The sequence below is a fragment of the Medicago sativa genome, chromosome 4 (genome assembly GCF_051527215.1).
Source record: "Medicago sativa cultivar Bolivia chromosome 4, Bolivia_mono, whole genome shotgun sequence".
Classification (NCBI taxonomy): Eukaryota; Viridiplantae; Streptophyta; class Magnoliopsida; order Fabales; family Fabaceae; genus Medicago; species Medicago sativa.
Window position 1 is genome coordinate 26312573 of NC_140752.1, and position 18810 is coordinate 26331382.

General features: G+C 33.6%; 3 pseudogenes across 1 annotated transcript; all 3 read right to left on the reverse strand.

Annotated features, from left to right (window-relative positions):
- Positions 1 to 3397: 3397 nt before the first annotated feature.
- LOC146927321 (uncharacterized) lies at positions 3398 to 4310 on the reverse strand (annotated as a pseudogene). The gene is made up of 2 exons (XR_015007944.1): positions 4017 to 4310; positions 3398 to 3839 (listed from the first exon to the last, which is right to left on the reverse strand). The product of XR_015007944.1 is annotated as an uncharacterized LOC146927321 (transcript).
- Positions 4311 to 11119: 6809 nt separating this feature from the next.
- Positions 11120 to 13739, reverse strand: LOC146927322 (F-box/kelch-repeat protein At3g06240-like; annotated as a pseudogene).
- A 3938-nt stretch (positions 13740 to 17677) lies between these two features.
- LOC146927323 (agamous-like MADS-box protein AGL80 pseudogene) lies at positions 17678 to 18297 on the reverse strand (annotated as a pseudogene).
- Between the last annotated feature and the right edge of the window lie 513 nt (positions 18298 to 18810).

An 18810-nucleotide genomic window follows, 5' to 3' on the forward strand; every position in this document is an offset into this window, starting at 1 on the left:
TTATTTATGCAAAACAGCTTATTCTGATCTCATTTTAAAAAACAACTTATTCAAAATAGCTTATTTATGCAAAACAGCTTATTCGAAACAACTTATTAGGATCACTTTTTTTAAAACCGCTTATTCAAAACAGCTTATTTATGCAAAACAACTTATTTGTGCAAAACAACTTATTCAAAACAGTTTATTTATACAAAACAGCTTATTCCGATTTCATATTAAAAAACAACTTATTCAAAACAACTTATTTATGCAAAACAACATATTTATGCAAAACAACTTATTTATACAAAATAGCTTATTTGTGCAAAACAGCTTATTCGAAACAACTTATTTATACAAAACAGCTTATTTGTGCAAAACAGCTTATTCAAAACAACTTATTTATACAAAACAGCTTATTTGTGCAAAACAACTTATTCAAAACAGCTTATTTATACAAAACAACTTATTTCGATTTCATTTTAAAAAACAACTTATTCAAAACAACTTATTTATGCAAAACAACATATTTATGCAAAACAACTTATTCAAAACAGCTTATTTATGCAAAACAGCTTATTCGAAACAACTTATTTATACAAAATAGCTTATTTGGGCAAAACAACTTATTCAAAACAACTTATTTATACAAAACACCTTATTTGTGCAAAACAGCTTATTCCGATTTAATTTTTAAAAAACAACTTATTCAAAACAACTTATTTATGCAAAACAACATATTTATGCAAAACAACTTATTCAAAATAGATTATTTATGCAAAACAGCTTATTCGAAACAACTTATTTATACAAAATAGCTTATTTGTGCAAAACAACTTATTCAAAACAGCTTATTTATACAAAATAGCTTATTCCGATTTCATTTTAAAAAACAACTTATTCAAAACAACTTATTTATGCAAAACAACATATTTATGCAAAACAACTTATTCAAAACAGCTTATTTATGCAAAACAGCTGATTCGAAACAACTTATTTATACAAAATAGCTTATTTGTGCATAACAGCTTATTCAAAACAACTTATTTATACAAAACAGCTTATTTGTGCAAAACAGCTTATTTATACAAAACAGCTTATTCCGATTTAATTTTAAAAAACAACTTATTCAAAACAACTTATTTATGCAAAACAACATATTTATGCAAAACAACTTATTCAAAACAGTTTATTTATGCAAAACAGCTTATTCGAAACAACTTATTTATACAAAATAGCTTATTTGTGCAAAACAGCTTATTCAAAACAACTTATTTATACAAAACAACTTATTTGTGCAAAACAACTTATTCAAAACAGCTTATTTATACAAAACAGCTTATTCGAAACAACTTATTTATACAAAATAGCTTATTTGTGCAAAACAACTTATTTGTGCAAAACAGCTATTTTGCACAAAATAAGCTGTTTTGAACAAGCTTTTTATGAGTTAGAGAGAGAAATGAGTATGGATTATGAGTTTCTTTACTGGAACGTCGTTTAACATGTTATACACTGAAATTATTACTAAAACCATAATTATGGTTTAATGGTTTTGATAATCATGTATGTGAAACCAAAATAATTGTGTAATGGTTTTTAATGAAATTATTATTGTTAGATGGTTTTGAATAATGATTAAGATGTTATACACTGAAATTATTAGTGAAACCATAATTATGGTTTAATGGTTTTGATAGTCTTCTATGAGAAACCAAAATAATTGTATAATGGTTTTGCTATGGCTATGGATTCTGTGAGTTGGTTTCAAAACCATTTTGCAGTGGAAATGGTTTCTATGAGTTGTACTCCAAAACCATTTTGCAGTGAAAATGGTTTCCGTGAGTTAGACTCCAAAACCATTTTGTAGTGAAAATGGTTTCCGTGAGTAATGCTAACACCATATCCAAACCGGATTGATCAAAAACAACACAATTCACTGCAAAATGGTTTTGAATAATGATTAAGATGTTATACGCTGAAATTATTAGTGAAACCATAATTATGGTTTAATGGTTTTGATAGTCTTCTATGAGAAACCAAAATAATTGTCTAATGGTTTTGCTATGGCTATGGTTTCTGTGAGTTGGTTTCAAAACCATTTTGCAGTGGAAATGGTTTCTATGAGTTGTACTCCAAAACCATTTTGCAGTGAAAATGGTTTTCGTGAGTAATGCTAACACCAGATCCGAACCGGATTGATCATAAACAACACAATTCATCACAATATTCTCAATAATTCATCAAATCCGAATTCCAGCTTATACCAACAGATTTCACATCGAAGAATTTCCTACTTCGCAAATAACCGACTGAACAACTTTGTGAATGTTAATTAAATATAAAATACTCAAGCACAATTAAATTAACAATAAAAAATTACATTATCATGATCCATGTGACAGAGAAGTTTAATTAAATTAACAATATAAAATAATCCTAGAACATCATATGGGCTGTTGATCTCAACTTCCATTATCCTGGTGACCTGATACATGAACAGGTGATTACTAATACTTCCACATTCAATTACAAAATAAATATCAACAATTTAATTCAGTAATGAATCAACAGGAACAAATAAACTGAGAATCAACAAGCTTCCCCCTGATAATTCTTTTTGTGAGAGGGAGGGAGAGAGAGAGAGAGAGAGAGAGAGAGAGAGAGAGAGAGAGAGAGAGAGAGAGAGAGAGAGAGAGAGAGATTGCAACAACTCAAATGATCAATTGTCAAAAGGAAAAACCAAATATAAACAGACAATAAAAAAAAACTATATAAAGATCCTCGTCTTCAGATAGTCAAACTAATCCCGTAAGGAACCCATCACCAGAGGGAACCAAACTATTATATCCTTAACAAAAACAAAAACATGTCTGGCTATTAAAGATTAATCCAACTTAATGCATCATCAAAATCAGATGATGCCACCACATTAAACTGGATGGACATACAGTTCACTTCAACTTAAGGAAGCCAATTGCTACATAATCAAGGAGACTGTAAAAAGCATATACCATCAAATTAAAGTTCTTTATCATGTTCCTCAAATAAAATCTACACTTACAATTGAAATACCACGCTATCAATCATTAAACCCAATTTTACTTTAACACTTGAAGAACAAACAACAATTTGATCCTAATCGATAACAAGTGAGATTAAATACCTCTTCAAAACGTTCTGCTTCGTTAGCTGATTCTGCTTCAGAAACCATAGCAGGAGGTGGAGGTCCCACAAATAGTTCAGTAGCGTCGTCCAAGTCAGCTTCTCTAAAGACATGAGTTTGAAAATGCCATGAAGCATCATATGATACGAACTAAGTCAGTCGAGTCAGAAAACATTCAACAACAAAAAAAACACTTTCAGAAATCGGTACCTGAATTCGTTTTATGCCTCTGTTAATTTGGCAGCAGCAACGAGTAACTCAGCAGACGGCATTGCAAGGCCAATCACCCTGCGTATAAAAAACAAGTTAACCAATTATCATTAAAAAATACTTCAAAAAGAAAAAATATCTCAACAAAATTACTACAGAATGGCAACCTTTTTCTAGGACCACCAGAATGATCCTCGGGAGGTTCTGTCGAATGGTCGTTTACCATCTGCTCAGCTGGAACCAAACATGTTTCAGGCAATTCTGCAGAATGATCAGCTTAATCATTCCCCGGATGCATAGATTGAATTAGCGGGCCAACAACATCTAAAGTAGGGGAGGCTTTAGAAGGCAGTAAAAAAACTCTATCCCCATTTTCCTTAAGATTTAAGGAAATGAAAAGCTTCTTTAAATGCTTCACTAGCGATTTCTCTGATATATCCTTTATGTCCACAGCTTGTCCATTATCAATCATTTGCAATAACTTAACACAACATCACAAAAAAAACTCAAAATTCATTCAATTAAGCTACCAATTACTAAGAAAACTCACTTTAGGGTATATTGTTTTGCATAAATATACATTTCATCATGTGAACAATTACAATTAAAACCATAAAAATTAAATTTTTAAATTAAAAAGTGGGAAATATGTTGATACCTGCATCAAATCGTTGCCAACATTGGGAAACTCAGTCATCATTTGACGGTGTGCAGTTTGGGGATGAATTTCATCGTTGGAAGATTGGGAGTCATCGGAATAGTGATGCCTCTTGGATTTTCTCCTATCTCTGTCTCTCCGTTTTCTCTTTTCCTTTCTCTTGATCTCTCTTTCTCGTTTGGAGCTTCCGTCGCTTTTTCTGCGGCGGTCCTTTTCACGGCGATGACGTCGGCGGCGGGAAGAGTGGTCGGAGTCAGAATCGGAGTCAGTGCAGGGAGAGGATGAAGAGGAGTTTCATGAATCAATCAAAGCAGTGTTTGTATGTATCTGGATCATTACACGTGTCTAATTATCTGATGGTTGTGATTAACTTATGCATGGTGCATAAGTTATGGCTTATGCACCATAACTTTTGCCTATCTAAACACATTCTTAGAGATACTCATTCTCTTGAAAGAGGATTATCGATATATCATTGAACATTTTAGTTCAAAGTTCATTTCTTTGAAAGCCAACCACTCGTCTTTTGCTGGGAGGGTGACCTTGGCAAAAGACATCTCAAACAAACAATGGTAAAATATGAAGAAACCTACAGGATCAAAACCAGTAAAGTGGATCCTTTCCAGATCGAGCTACTACAATAACAACACAGTCTGGAATGACTCTATCGAAACAGAAAACCAAGTGGAGCGTCATGGAAGATACCTGCTGGCCAAATGGCACCTGGTGCAGCAGGTCAGCACCAGACAGCAACAGAGTATGCGACATGCTACTGATGTTGTGAGGAAAAGATCATCATCATGGCGTTTCAAATGCAATATTGACGCATCTTTTTCCTCTCGCCTCACCTGAGTCGCAATAAGAATGTGCAACAGAGGCGATAGTGGGGATTTTCTCTTTGCTCAGTTGAACAAGGGGAAGCTATTGGTTTGTTAATTATCTTGCAATGGGTGAATGATCTTCAAGTTAAAGAATTATCCTTATTAGGAAAATAGAGAAATGATTCTTATTATTGAAATGAATGATTACAGAGTATATATATACAAAGGTGAAGGTGTATGATAAGAAAACATAAGCTAGCAAGTAGTAAACTATAGTTGCTTGAGCGCCAAGTTATCTTGTTCCTTTGTTGTCTTTCCTTCATTCTCTGCATACTCTGATATCCCCCTACAAGATGGAAGCTGATAGATGTCTTTCAGTTCCATCTTGGACAAGAGGCAAGAAAAATGCTTAGGAAGCAGAGACTTAGTGAAGTAGTCAGCTAACTTCTCCTGAGAAGAAACTGGAAGCAGCTTCAGAATGCCATGTTGAAGCTTTTCTCTGACTATGTGACAGTCAATCTCAAGATGCTTGGTTCTCTCATGAAAAACTGGATTGGCTGCAATATGAAGGGCACTCTGATTGTCACAGTAGAGAACATGCAGCTTGGAGCATGTGATGTGAAGATCATGAAGCAAGTATAGAATCCACTGAAGTTCACAAGTGGCTGAGGCAAGAGCCCTGTACTCAGCCTCAGAAGATGATCTAGAAACAGTTGTTTATTTCTTGGTTCTCCATGAAATGAGAGAATTGCCTAGAAAGAAACAATGACCAGAGATGGATTTTCTGGTATCCAAACAGCGTGCCCAATCAACATCAGTGAATCCTTGCAAGGACAAAGAAGAGTGTCTGGGAAAGAATAAACCTTTACCAGGGAAACCTTTTAAGTATCTGAGAGTCTTCAATGCAGCATTATGATGAGTGATTGTAGGATTTGAGAGAAACTGACTCAATTGCTGGGTAATGAAAGTGATATCTGGCTGGTGTTGTTTAGATAGATTAATCTGCCAATTAATCTTCTGTAAGCAGGCACATCTGAAAAGGGTGGACTTGAATCACTGTGGAGTTTAATGGAAGGATCTGATGGTGTGGAAACTGGTTTAGATCCAATGAATCTTGAGCCAGAAATCAAGTCAAGACAATATTTTCTCTGACAAAGTGAAATGCCTGCTTTGGAATGAGCAACTTCAATACCAAGAAAGTATTTGAGTTGACCAAGATCCTTGATTTTAAACATACCATCTACAACATGTTTGATGTGATGAAATTTAGAAAGAGAATCACCAGCAAGGATGATATCATCAACATACACCAGAAGCACAGTGAAAGACTGATCAGTTTTCTTAATGAAGAGAGAATGATCTGAAGATGCTTGAACATAATGATGTTGAAGCAAAATAGATGTTAATTTCTCATACCACTTCTTACTAGCTTGTTTCAATCCATAGAGAGACTTCTTAAGCTTGCAAACCTGATTGGATTTAGCAGTTTTGATGCCAGGAGGAACAAGCATATAGACATCCTTTTGTAAATCACCATGCAGAAAAGCATTGTTAACATCCAGTTGGTGTAGAAACCAATTATTGATTGATGCTAATGCTATAACAAGTTTGACTGTAGTCATCTTAGCAACAGGTGAATAGGTATCAAAGTAATCAAGACCCTCAATTTGAGTGTATCCCTTGGCAACCAGTCTTGCTTTGTACCTTTCAACAGTTCCATCAGCAAGGTACTTAACCTTAATCCATCTGCACCCAATATGGTTGACATGGGGTGGCAGATCCACAATATCCCATGTACCAGTTTTCTCAAGAGCCAATAACTCAACTTGCATTGCTTTGTTCTAACAGTCATGCTTGCTTGCCTCAGCATAGGTAGTTGGTTCAGAATGAGTTTGTAGGGAAAGAACAAAAGAAGCATGATTAGAAGACACATTATTATAAGAAATATAATTGGATATAGGGTAAGTAGAAGTAGAGGAACTGTTACAGACATAATCTTGTAAATGGGAAGGTGCATTTCAAATTCTAGTGGATCTTCTGGGAGATGCAGGTGGTGTATCATTATGAACAGGTGGTGTATCGTTATGAACAGGTGAAGGAGAACAAGGAGGTAAAATATCATCAATGACAGGAAGGGAAAGAGGTGATGATTGATCATCAGAAGCAAGAGGGACATTAGAGGGTGAAGTAATGAAATATTGCCAATCATGTGTAGTGGAGGAGGGATCTTTAGGGTAAGGGAGTACAGACTCATGAAATGAAACATGTCTGGAAATGAATATTTCTCTAAAGGAGAGATCATAGAGAACAAAACCTTTGTAACCAGACTTGTAACCCAAGAAAACTGTCTTTCTAGCTCTAGACTGAAGTTTGGTTCTGTGTCTGTGTAAAGTGGAAGCATAACAAAGACAACCAAACACTTTAAAGAGATTGACATCAGGTAATTGGTTATAAAGAGTGAAATATGGAGAAGCATTGTTAAGTAAGGGAGTGGGGACTCTATTAATAAGGAAGACATCATGCAAAATGGCATATGACCAAAAAGAAGGTGGTAACTTTGATTGAAAAAGTAAAGCTCTACCAACATTAAGAATATGTTGATGCTTCCTCTCTACTCTCCCATTTTGTTGGGGAGTTTCAACACAAGATCTCTGGTGATTAATACCATGAGAAGCATAAAAATCATGAATGAGAAACTCTGGACCATTATCAGTTCTGACATATTTGGGAATGATATGAAAATGGTTTTGAATCATAGTAATGAAATTTTTGACATGAATGGAAACTTCAGCTTTGGTTTTAAGTAAAATAACCCAAAGAAATCTGCTATGGTCATCAAGTATGGTCAAAAAATATTTGTGACCATGAATGGAGGCAGTGGCAATTGGTCCCCAAATATCAAAGTGAATTAATTCAAAATTAGTGGAAGCATTGTTAGAACTAACAGAAAAAGGTAAATGTTTATGCTTGGCAAAATGACACAAATCACAAACATATTTATTATTGATATGAATAGAGGGATACAAAGAAGATATAGCTTGCAATCTAGAATGTGATACATGACCAAAACTGAAATGCCATATAGCATCAGATGGCACAATGTTATTTGAATCACAAATAGAACTAGTAATGGAATTACAAACTTTATTAGAAGACAAAGTAGAAACTAAATTTGAAGCAGGAGCAGGAGGAGTGTAATGATAGAGGCCATTCACTTGTTTAGCCAAACCAATCATCTTTATAGACAAGTTGTCCTGTATGAGACACTAATTTAGTGAAAAATGAAATTTGCAGGATAATGAATCACAAAGCTTAGCAACAGATATGAGATTCAAATGAAAATATGGTGAATATAAAACATGATGAAGGTGAAAATATGAGGTGAATGAAACAGTGCCAGCAAAAGTAACAATGAGTGAAGTACCATTGGATAAAGTAACAGTGACAGGTTTAATTCTATAGAAAGCAGTAAAATATGACATTGTACAACTAATATGCTCATTGGCTCCTGAATCAACAATCCAAGTATGAGGAGGAGAAACAGAAGGTATACCTGAAGAGGTAGCTTCATTAGCAGAAACACTAGAAGCTACAAGAGGAGAAACAGTGATGTTGTTAGATGAAGGTCCAGAAGGTGAAGATGCAGGGGCAACCAAGTTTGCTTGCTGTAACAAAGACACAAGTTGAGCATATTGTTCTTGAGAAAGACCAGCAATGGAACTTGTGGATGCATTCAAGCTTGCACCAAAAGAATTGTCATCAGCTTTAGCCTGCACCATATTGTTTGAACGAGGCTGGAGCTTGTTACCATTAGGATACCCATGTTTTTCATAACAAAAATCAACAGTGTGGTTATTACGATGGCAAAAAGTGTAATATCTGATAGGTTTGTTGGAACTGTTTAGTGCACCATTTTTACCACGAGGTGAAAATCTTCTTGTATCAGATGCATTCAATTGCACAGAAGCATCTTCATTAACACTAACAAGAGGAAGAGAGGCTGAGTTACTCTCTTCTTGAATCACAAGTGAATACACTTTATTCAAACTGGGAAGAGGGTCATGTAGTAAGATTTGAGTTTTCACTACTGAAAAATTCTCATTCAAGCCTGTAAGAAATTGCATAATTTGATCCTCATTTCTATGAGTCTTAGCAACTCTGGTAGCATCAAAACGACATGGATGAAGGCATACACAAGTAGGTATAGGACGGTGTGAAGAAAATTCTTCCCAAAGAGCCTTCAATTCAGTGAAGTAATCAATCACTGACTTGTTACCTTGTTTCAATGAATTGATAGATGAACGCAGATTTGCAATTCGTATACGATGAACTTTGTTGAAACGCTCATGAAGATCTTGCTAAATTTCCATAGCAGAATCATAGAACACAACCGTTTGAGCAATTGACTCAAAAAGAGAATTTATGAGCCAGGATTGCACCAAATTATTACATCGTTCCCATGCAGAACGAAGTAAATCATCACTGTCAGGAACATGGATGGTGCCATTGATGAAACCAAGCTTATTCTTTGTTCCTAATGCTCGTTGCATGGAACGTTTCCACGCCAAGTAATTTGTTCCATTGAGTTTCGGAGAAACGGTTAAGGAGTTAGGTCCTTCACTAGGATGAAAAAAATATTCAGATTCAGTATCTGGTTGATTCACACCACGAGCCATAGATGAATTGGATCAAGAATCAGAGGAAGAAGATGCAACGGAAAACGGTTACGCAAGCGTAACAAACTTTCCCAAAGAGGGAGAAAAAGCTCGTGATACCATATTAGGAAAATAGAGAAATGATTCTTATTATTGAAATGAATGATTACAGAGTATATATATACAAAGGTGAAGGTGTATGATAAGAAAACATAAGCTAGCAAGTAGTAAACTATAGTTGCTTGAGCGCCAAGTTATCTTGTTCCTTTGCTTTCTTTCCTTCATTCTCTGCATACTCTGATAATCCTCTATGTGATTCTCTGCATAACACGAGAGTTGGCCAAAAGAGTACCATTCTTGCAGCCAAAATGTGATAAATATTACCAAAAAAATGTGAAAATAAGTGTGCAGTACACATTTCCATGCTTAGTGAACTCACATACATACAATTTGCAGAGAAAGATAACTGAATTGAAGTGAATCCAGTCGATGTTCTTAATGATAAGTAAAAGCCATGTATTAGAAGTGGCCCAATCCTATCTGAGGCGTGACGGCATAATAAAAGTGGGTCCCTAAAAGATTTTGGATTATTGTTTTAAATATCCACCCTAAACAATTATCAATGCTTCAAGAGACACTAAAAATCTACCTATAATCAATTCCAAAACAGGAACAGAGTGATCAACATCACATGGACAAAATGCTGCCTGACAGAGGACAAGTACAAATTCAGTTTATTGATCAAGCTACTCAGTAAAGAAACTACAACATAAATAAGAAGTAATACGCATCTAACAACAGTTTGCGAATGAGAGGAGGCAGCAAACAGATACTTGTATGGAAATTTGAATGATATTTGGGAGTGACATCCTTTGAAATGAAGAATCTACCATCAAAAGGAAGACACTTATGCTTATTAGTCAGATGAAGTAGATTGTTCAAGCTACATTCACGGCTATCCAGTTCAAGACGTCGTAATAACGATGATATTTCAGAATTGAACTCAAAATAACCTAGTGGTCTTTGGTAAATTTACTAAAACTGATAAGATTCTTAGTAAAATAGCAGATATGAAGAAGATTAATTAACTGATTTGAACTAAGCCACCAAGCTTGAACATGCCAAGTTTATTATTTAAGTTTGGGATGCAAAAGAAAAAATAAAGCAGAAAACTAAACATTCGATGATATGGAAATCAAAAAGTTTGCAAATAGAAAGAGACTAAACATTCAAAATAAATTTGATAAAGTAAAACAACCAAAAGGGACATTCAACTAAAGCACCAAAAACTAGCCCACAGGCCAAACCCCAAAAACAACAAACACCCCTACTGGAAGCAAAACAGACCCAACATACAGTCAAAAACCCAAACAAAAGAAATACTCCAACTGCCTCCACCAATCAAACAGAAGAAAACAAAACCTCAGCAAACCATGCTAGGCCACAAGGAAGTCGCATCCAACAAGCCTGAAGGTTGCACAGAAAAATGGTGGGATCGACCCAGGAAACTTCCAGAATGCCCACTGCGAAATAACAACCACGAACCAGGAAAAACAGCAACAACAGACCAGAAAACAGCACCAGATGATCCAAAACAGAACCATAGAATCATCAGAGACATTACAAGGACAATGGCCCGCTACCCATTCAAGCTATCTCTGGAATTCAAATTGACAAGACACTTTACATACAAGGTAATAGCCCAATTACCACAATCATTTTGCTCCTGGTGAAAACAACAAAAATAACTAATTACATATTCCTCCAATTGGAAGAATGTTTTCCTTGTACATTACTATCCGATCAATAGAATTCACTTCTTTATAAGCAAGCTCCATGTTGTTTTTGGATTTCCAAACTGTTGTATTTGGATTTCCAAATTCTATTATCTACCGAAGTTGTTACTAGGTTGAGTCACGACCAGGTCGCTCTCTTTAAGACGTTTCATGGCACTGCCCAAAATTGTGCCAGACAGACTATCAACCACGCCGCCTCCAGGATAAAACAAGCCCAGATACAACTGTGCGGTTAACTACTGCACTGTAGAAAACCGTTCGAGAATTACACCCTCAAATATGGTACTAAGACCACTCTTTAATACTGAAACCACTTTAATATGGTATTGTTACCACTCTATTATGGTGCTGAGACCACTCAAATATGGTGTTACCACTATAATTTCTCCAAAACATCAATATGGCACTACGACCACTCAAATATGGTGATACCACCATTTCTCCTCAAATAGAAAAATATTGAAATATTTTATATACCGTTAAGATCATTCATTCTTAATTCCGACGGGACATTATTATTCCAAAAAGGGACTATGATCTTAATAGTACTCTTTTTTTCGAAGGGACTTAAAATATCGAAGGGACTATGAACTTAAGACCAATCTTAATTCCGAAGGGACATTAAACCGAAAAGGGACTATGTTTTAATTTCGAAGGGACAGAAAAAGGAGATGAAGAGAAGAAAGACTCGTCAACACAAGTCAAGAAAGGCAGAAGAGAGAAAGAGTTCCCGACAACTCAATGAAACTCTTTGGTGTGTAGAATGCACTGTGTGAGCTCTCTATTTATAGAGAAAATTCACAACTAATAAGTGAGAAACTTTGGGAACAAGTAATACATTATTTTGTGATTAAGTAATTCACTTATTAGAGCAAGTACAAAAATATCTCAATTGAGTACCAAAATATATTATATTGAGTACAAAAATATATTATATTATGTACCAAAATATATTTCAGATCAAGTACTAAAATATTCTAGATTGCGTTACAAAATATTTTAGCAAAACTTGGGGACTAAGAAAACACTTTCTAATAATGATTAAATTAATTATTTAATTTATCATTTCTAAATAATATATATATATATATATATATATATATATATATATATATATATATATATATATATATATTCTCTAGTGCTTACTTCGTTCACATAACTATGTACCCCCATTAATTAGAGGTACACCCCCACTATATAAACACTATTAATGTGTGTGTTCAATCCGATGTGGGACTTCCACTTTTTTCAATTCACACCACACTAGTTCTACCCAACATGGGAATTTGTGTTTAGTCTTTTTACTCAATTTCCACACATGTTCCAACACTCCACAATCATTTGAGTACTTAAATCAAGACAAACTAGTTCTTTATCTTTTCTGATGACGAATATTTCTCCTTTTGTCCCCACTCTAATAGGACGCTCAATGCAAGACAACGGTCCAACCATGAAGAGTTTGGTCCAGGCCTCCTTTATACCGTATCCACCCAAAATCGATATGTGAAAATTTGCCGTCTCTTCATGATATGAGATCAATGCAATGGTCCCGTTTAACACCACCAAGTTTATCCACAATGCTTGAAAATCGAAACAATCATCCAAGTATGAAGGTATGGGTGTTATGAAGAATTCCTCGTTGCTCATGTAAAATGATACCAAACATGGATCAGAGTGACTATCTTCATCTTCTTCACACAACCAATGACACACGCCATCCATGTAGACTTGAGTGCCGTCATTACATGCCAAAGAATAAGGCATGTCAAAAACATCAAGTACCCTCCATGAGTTAGTTCTTAAGCTATATATCACCCAAATTGGGTTTATAGACATATATCCATAGCCAGCATGTTCACCCGTAATGGTTACGTGATAGATGACCTTATAGTCATTTCTAAAATTGTCGTAACCAAATCCATGAAGATAATACGTATCATGTATGCTATCAAAATCCTCAACATCTTCAATAGACGACTCAACTAACTCATACAGAGTGGGAACGAGCTTGATTGCGTGTGTAGATGGGTTCCATAATAGAGTTTTGCCATAATAATAATCTTGATAGAGACAAAATGTGCCATTAATACTACCGCAGCCAAAAATACGAAATTTGAAACGGTCTGCATATGCATTTGAGAAATCTAATTTAACTTTGTTCTCAAACCTTTCACCATAAATAGAATAGAAATCGTCTTGACCAAGTTTGAAATCCCTTAGGAGCAGAGATCCCCCTTCGTAATAAGGACATCAGTGAGAATTAGATAAAAGATTCTTGTAGAACATGTTCATGAAGTGAGGGTTTTCAGATAAAAGAGACCACTGTTTGCGAACGCATTCAAATCGTTTAATAGATTTAAAAGGAAATTTGGATAGAATGAAGAAGGCAATATCATCAGGTATATAGGTGGTGCTCACCTTTCTCTTTTTTACAGCAACTGACTCCATTGTCGGTTACAAATTGGAACGCAATGAGATCTTGAAAGCGCAAAGTGATTGGGATTAGTAGAAAGTAGAAGCTCTAAACAAATTTGGAGCCCTAACGTTTTTTATATATTGAGAAAGGAGCCCTATCCTTCATTACCCACTTATTTTACTTTTGTTTAAACTTTTTTTTTTCCTTACAATTTGTGTTTTTTTTTTTTGGTTTACCAAGTTTCACCTAACTTTGTTATAGATTTGGATACTCTCCAACTATTTATCTTATTCTATTTGTTCTGCCATAATCTAAGCCATTCATTTGCCCTTTTTCTCTCTCTCTTTAGTGTTTTTTTTTTGTTCATTTATGAACCAGCCAACCATTGAATTAGAAAAGAGGGGGTTGCACAAAAAAGTCAGGAGAGGATCCAAATCCCTTTGTTACCTACCTATTATATCAAAAAAATAAAAATTATTACATATAATAATCGTTTTATGAGGAGTTAAAATTCTGTAAATAATATTAGTTGAGGTAAAGTTGTCCCCGTGAGCTTAACTCAGTTGGTAAGGACAATGCATAATATATGCAAGGTCTGAGGTTCGAACCCCAGACACCACAAAAAAAAAGGTTGAAGTAAAGTTAAATTTTTCTTAACCGAATAACCGAGTTAAATTTTAATTAATGTGAAGTTGAAATAAATTTTATTTCATTTGTATTTAAAAAGATGTGTAGAATACTTAAACGTGTGCACCAAAAATATGAATTTGTTGGAGAGAGGGAGATCTTCTTCTAACAATTGTTTGTTATGAGAGAAATATAACACATTAAATTTAATGGAAAGAGAAAATGTGTTAAAAAAATTGGAATGAAGGGTTAATAGAAAGAAAAAATGTGTTAAAATTTGCTAAAATGATGGTATAATAGAAAGAAAAGAAAAATCAAAAAACCAACTTCCTTAATTTTGTGTTATTATTCTAAAGCAGCACTTAAAAGGAACGAATGAAGTAGTTAATAGTCAACGATTGATAGTGAAGAGCTAATCAATTGAAATTTAAGTGTTTTGTAGGTTTAACTTTTTATGGTAAAATTGTAGATTTAGTTGTTGTAAATATAAAATGACATAAAATTACATAATTATTTGATTTTAAGTGTATAAAAACATTTTAAAAAATAAAAAAGAAAGAGACTTCGAGTTTTCATTAGATTCCCTCACTTCCTCTTCCTCTCGCATGTTTGCTCACTATTTGTTGGCATGAAATTCTATCCTCCCAACATATGAAATTGCGATTAATCCTAATAATAGGTTCTTAGTTTGCAGTGCAAGAAACACATAATGGTTAATAAACAAAATGAAAAGATAAGAAAAAGAGCACACAAACGTAAAAGTGCATAAAAGAAAAGAGAAGTAAAATAAAATAGTAATATTGAGTTTATAATTAAATCTAAAGATAGAATTAAACCGAACCATAGTTGTCCACTTACATTGTTGACAGTTTGAGAACTACTACCAACTTGAGCATCTCTCCTAACATTGTTAGGCTTTTGTTGAGTTTTCTTCATCTACAATATAGTAATTGAAGTATATAAAAACCTTTGTTATATAAACATATACATAAATGTTAAGCAAAATAGAATGATTATAAAATGTTAAGCAAAACTTAAGTGGATTGGCATTGTCTATAGCCTAATCCAAGAGTCTAACAAGCAACATAACAACAAACGCAACAAGTTTTTTTTGTCCATGCAGACAGTATATAGAAAGTCATTGAAATCAAAAGCCATTGAAATCAAAAGAAGAAACCCACAAGTTTATCATGTTTTTCAGTGAATCTAACAAGAAAAAATCTTTCTTTAATTTATAGAAAGCTATGTTGCTGAGAAGTTGTTTCTTATGTATGGCTTGTTACTTTTAATTTATTCACTATGTCCACATGCCTTCTCATGCATCTTAATTGCACTTGATTTCTCCTTGGTATTTTTATTTATTTATTTATTCATAAAAAAATATAAATAAATCGCTCTAGCCAAAAAACACAAACTAATATATTTTGCTTTTTAAAGAAAATCCGTCTCATTTTTCATGCAATTTCAACTTCATTTTTGGATAAGTTCCTCATTTGGATGAAAACTAAAAATTTGTTGAATTGTACGTGGACTGTTCTTAAACTAGAAATCATATAACAACTAAACCAACAAAGAAAAATTATTATTCAACAAGAGAGTAGAGAATCAAAACTATGAATCAAAATTTTGGTGGCTTCTAAGTTAATGGAGCAATCATCCCCCTCATTGATGTAACATTAATAATATACCATAATATATATTTGAGGGTCTAGATTTGCTGAAAGCATGTAGGTCAATATCTTTCTTGGAACACTCAAGGACCACTTATAGGATATTTGAATAGAGTCGTTGTTTGAAAAAAGTGCCAGCACATCAAGCTTACTTGAGAAGTTTTCTTAAGATTTCAAATATTTGCCTCTTAAGGATAATTTCGTTAAATAGTACTTCAAAAATCTATTGCTTCTTTGGAAATGATCCATTGCATCCACTTTTAACAGAGATTTGTACGTTTTTGCAACGTATATTGATGCAGAAGGGTTTTATTAGTAATTTAATAGTATTTTATTATTTCAGCCTAATTTTCTAGAACTTTCTATTTTGTTTTCAGTTTGTTATTTTTGGCCCATTAGGGTTTGTTATTTCCCTATTTAAGGTTAACGGTTGTAGCCTAAGAAATAACTTTTTCATTCAATAAAAATATTCGAGACTTTTCTCTCAATTCTAGTGGATTCTGGAAACCCTTATTTGATAGGTTTGTCGCTTACAACCTGTCTTTTTAACTTTTAGGTTTAGCGCTTGCTAACCCATGCTTCCGTTCTGCATCATATATTCTTTTAATTTATCATGGACAAAAGGTACTAATGTCCTATAGACAATGACAATTCTTTAAAAGAAGACAAAAGTGGGTCAGATGTTCATCAGAGTGTTAACCATTGACTTTAGATTAGAACTTCGTCTTCACAACTTGATGAATACTTGATCAGAGCATTAATTTTCATTGACCCTCTTTGTATCAGAGCTTTGGTATAAGAGCTTCTCTTCAGCATAAAAGTTGTTCTTCTTTGTTCAAAGCATTATGTTTTAGGGTCAAAATGTTGACTTCAAAGTCATATTTTAATTATATGGTTCTAATCATTTGAACTAACGTTATAGTACTCTATTGTTCTTCTATACATTGTTATCATCAAAACCTTGCAGATGTTGTTCTAAAACTCAATGTGGTTGAACAATCATCATAAATTATTTTCAAGAAACTGATCCAAATCCCTAATATTCAAGAATTTCATGTAATTGGAAAATTTGAAGGCAAAAGTTAAGTACAATAAAACGGAATTTTATACGTTGGAGAGAAACATGATATAAATTCATACAACCAAATCATCATTTTGTATCCTAAATAATGGTCTTGTCCAATTCATACAAGTAATAGTTTCCCATGGCTTTCTTTGCATCAATCTACATCCAACATTGTTAATATCCTTCCTCTTGTTGGATTTATATTCTTTCTCACAGTGGAATCGTCGATGAACCTCACTATCTAACATGGAACGTTTTGTTGAAGAAAAAAACGGAGGTGGGGGGATTGGATTGGGTGGGTCAAGGCATAGGTTTTGATCCTTTTTTTTTTCTTTCTTTCAACAAACCTAGACCCTTTAATAGATCTTATGATATATTATTAAAAGTACATTGGCGAAGAACTTGATTGCTCCCTCACCTTAGAAGCCACCTAAAATCTTCTAAGATTTTCAGTTTGTTTGAAATTAAAATGATAACCTTAAACGAAATAGAGGATCAATTTCCTACCTAATTCTAGATCAGATTCAGGATTAGTTCTTTATCAACAAGAAAAATTGATGATGTCAAATAAAACATTGAAGAACACAAAATAGAACAAGCGAAAGACTGGTGCATTATAATAACTTTTATTAGAATTTTCCAATTGAAATAACATCAATAAAAATCACAACATAAAGTTTTAGAATACATTAGTTTGATAAACTAAGTGAAGCCATCTTGTCATCAATTTCCTTCATATTTTTTTCAATCAACTTATCCAAGTCTTTCAAATCAGAAACAGTCACATCATCTGACAGCTTGTTGTTTTGTAGGTACCAAATCATAAGAATGTTCAGCTCATTCTCATGATTGTCGTGTCTTTGTATTCTCAGTTTCTCCCTAGCTTTAGTAATCTTTTGCAAAAGGAAACTTTCTTGGTTCACATTTTTTCTCCCATCTTTCATATATGAGCTCTGATACCTCTCAATCATCTGTTTGGCTTCCTTTAGGTTTGGCCACACCTCTGTTTTAGAATCAAAAGGATCGAAAATTATAGCACATGCTGGAATACCACAAAGAATAGTGAGTTCTCTCACCTTCTTGATGATACCTTTCTTCCTCCGCTTGTAGGTCGCCTTTCTTGTTGAATCATTGGAGATAAAGGCGAGTTTCACCTTCTTCCTAGCCATGACTTTGCAATGTAATTGCAAGGAAACAGATGAGGAATCGACTTTTTTGATTTGCTTTGTGTTTGAAAATGCATTCCAGGTTCCAACTTTTATAGAGAGCAATATTTGTTTTCACAACTAGTCTCTTTAAAAAAAAAAAAAAAGAGCAATACCTTTATTATTTTATTAACTTTAGTATTTAATAAAAAAATTAAAGATAATCCTATTAATGAATTTTAATAAATTCTATATTTTCCCTAAAAAAATACTGTATTTTAAAATAATATTATTACATGGTCTAACTGTTTCTTTAAAAAAAATCTACAATATTTAATGATAGTTACAAAATAAAATAATAAAATAGGAGGTTAATTTTGAAAAATAAAAAATAATACAAGATATAGTATGGTCAAATTTATTATTAAATACAATAAGATAGAAAAAAAAATCTTGGTTAATTAAGGTCAATATTAACCCACTTGGGTTTGGGTGGCGGCATTAACTTGGAACATTGGAGTTTACTCCTCCACAATATCTCAGGTTCAATACTCCTTGTGCCAAATTTGAGTGGGCTAGTTTAGTTTTTTCAAAA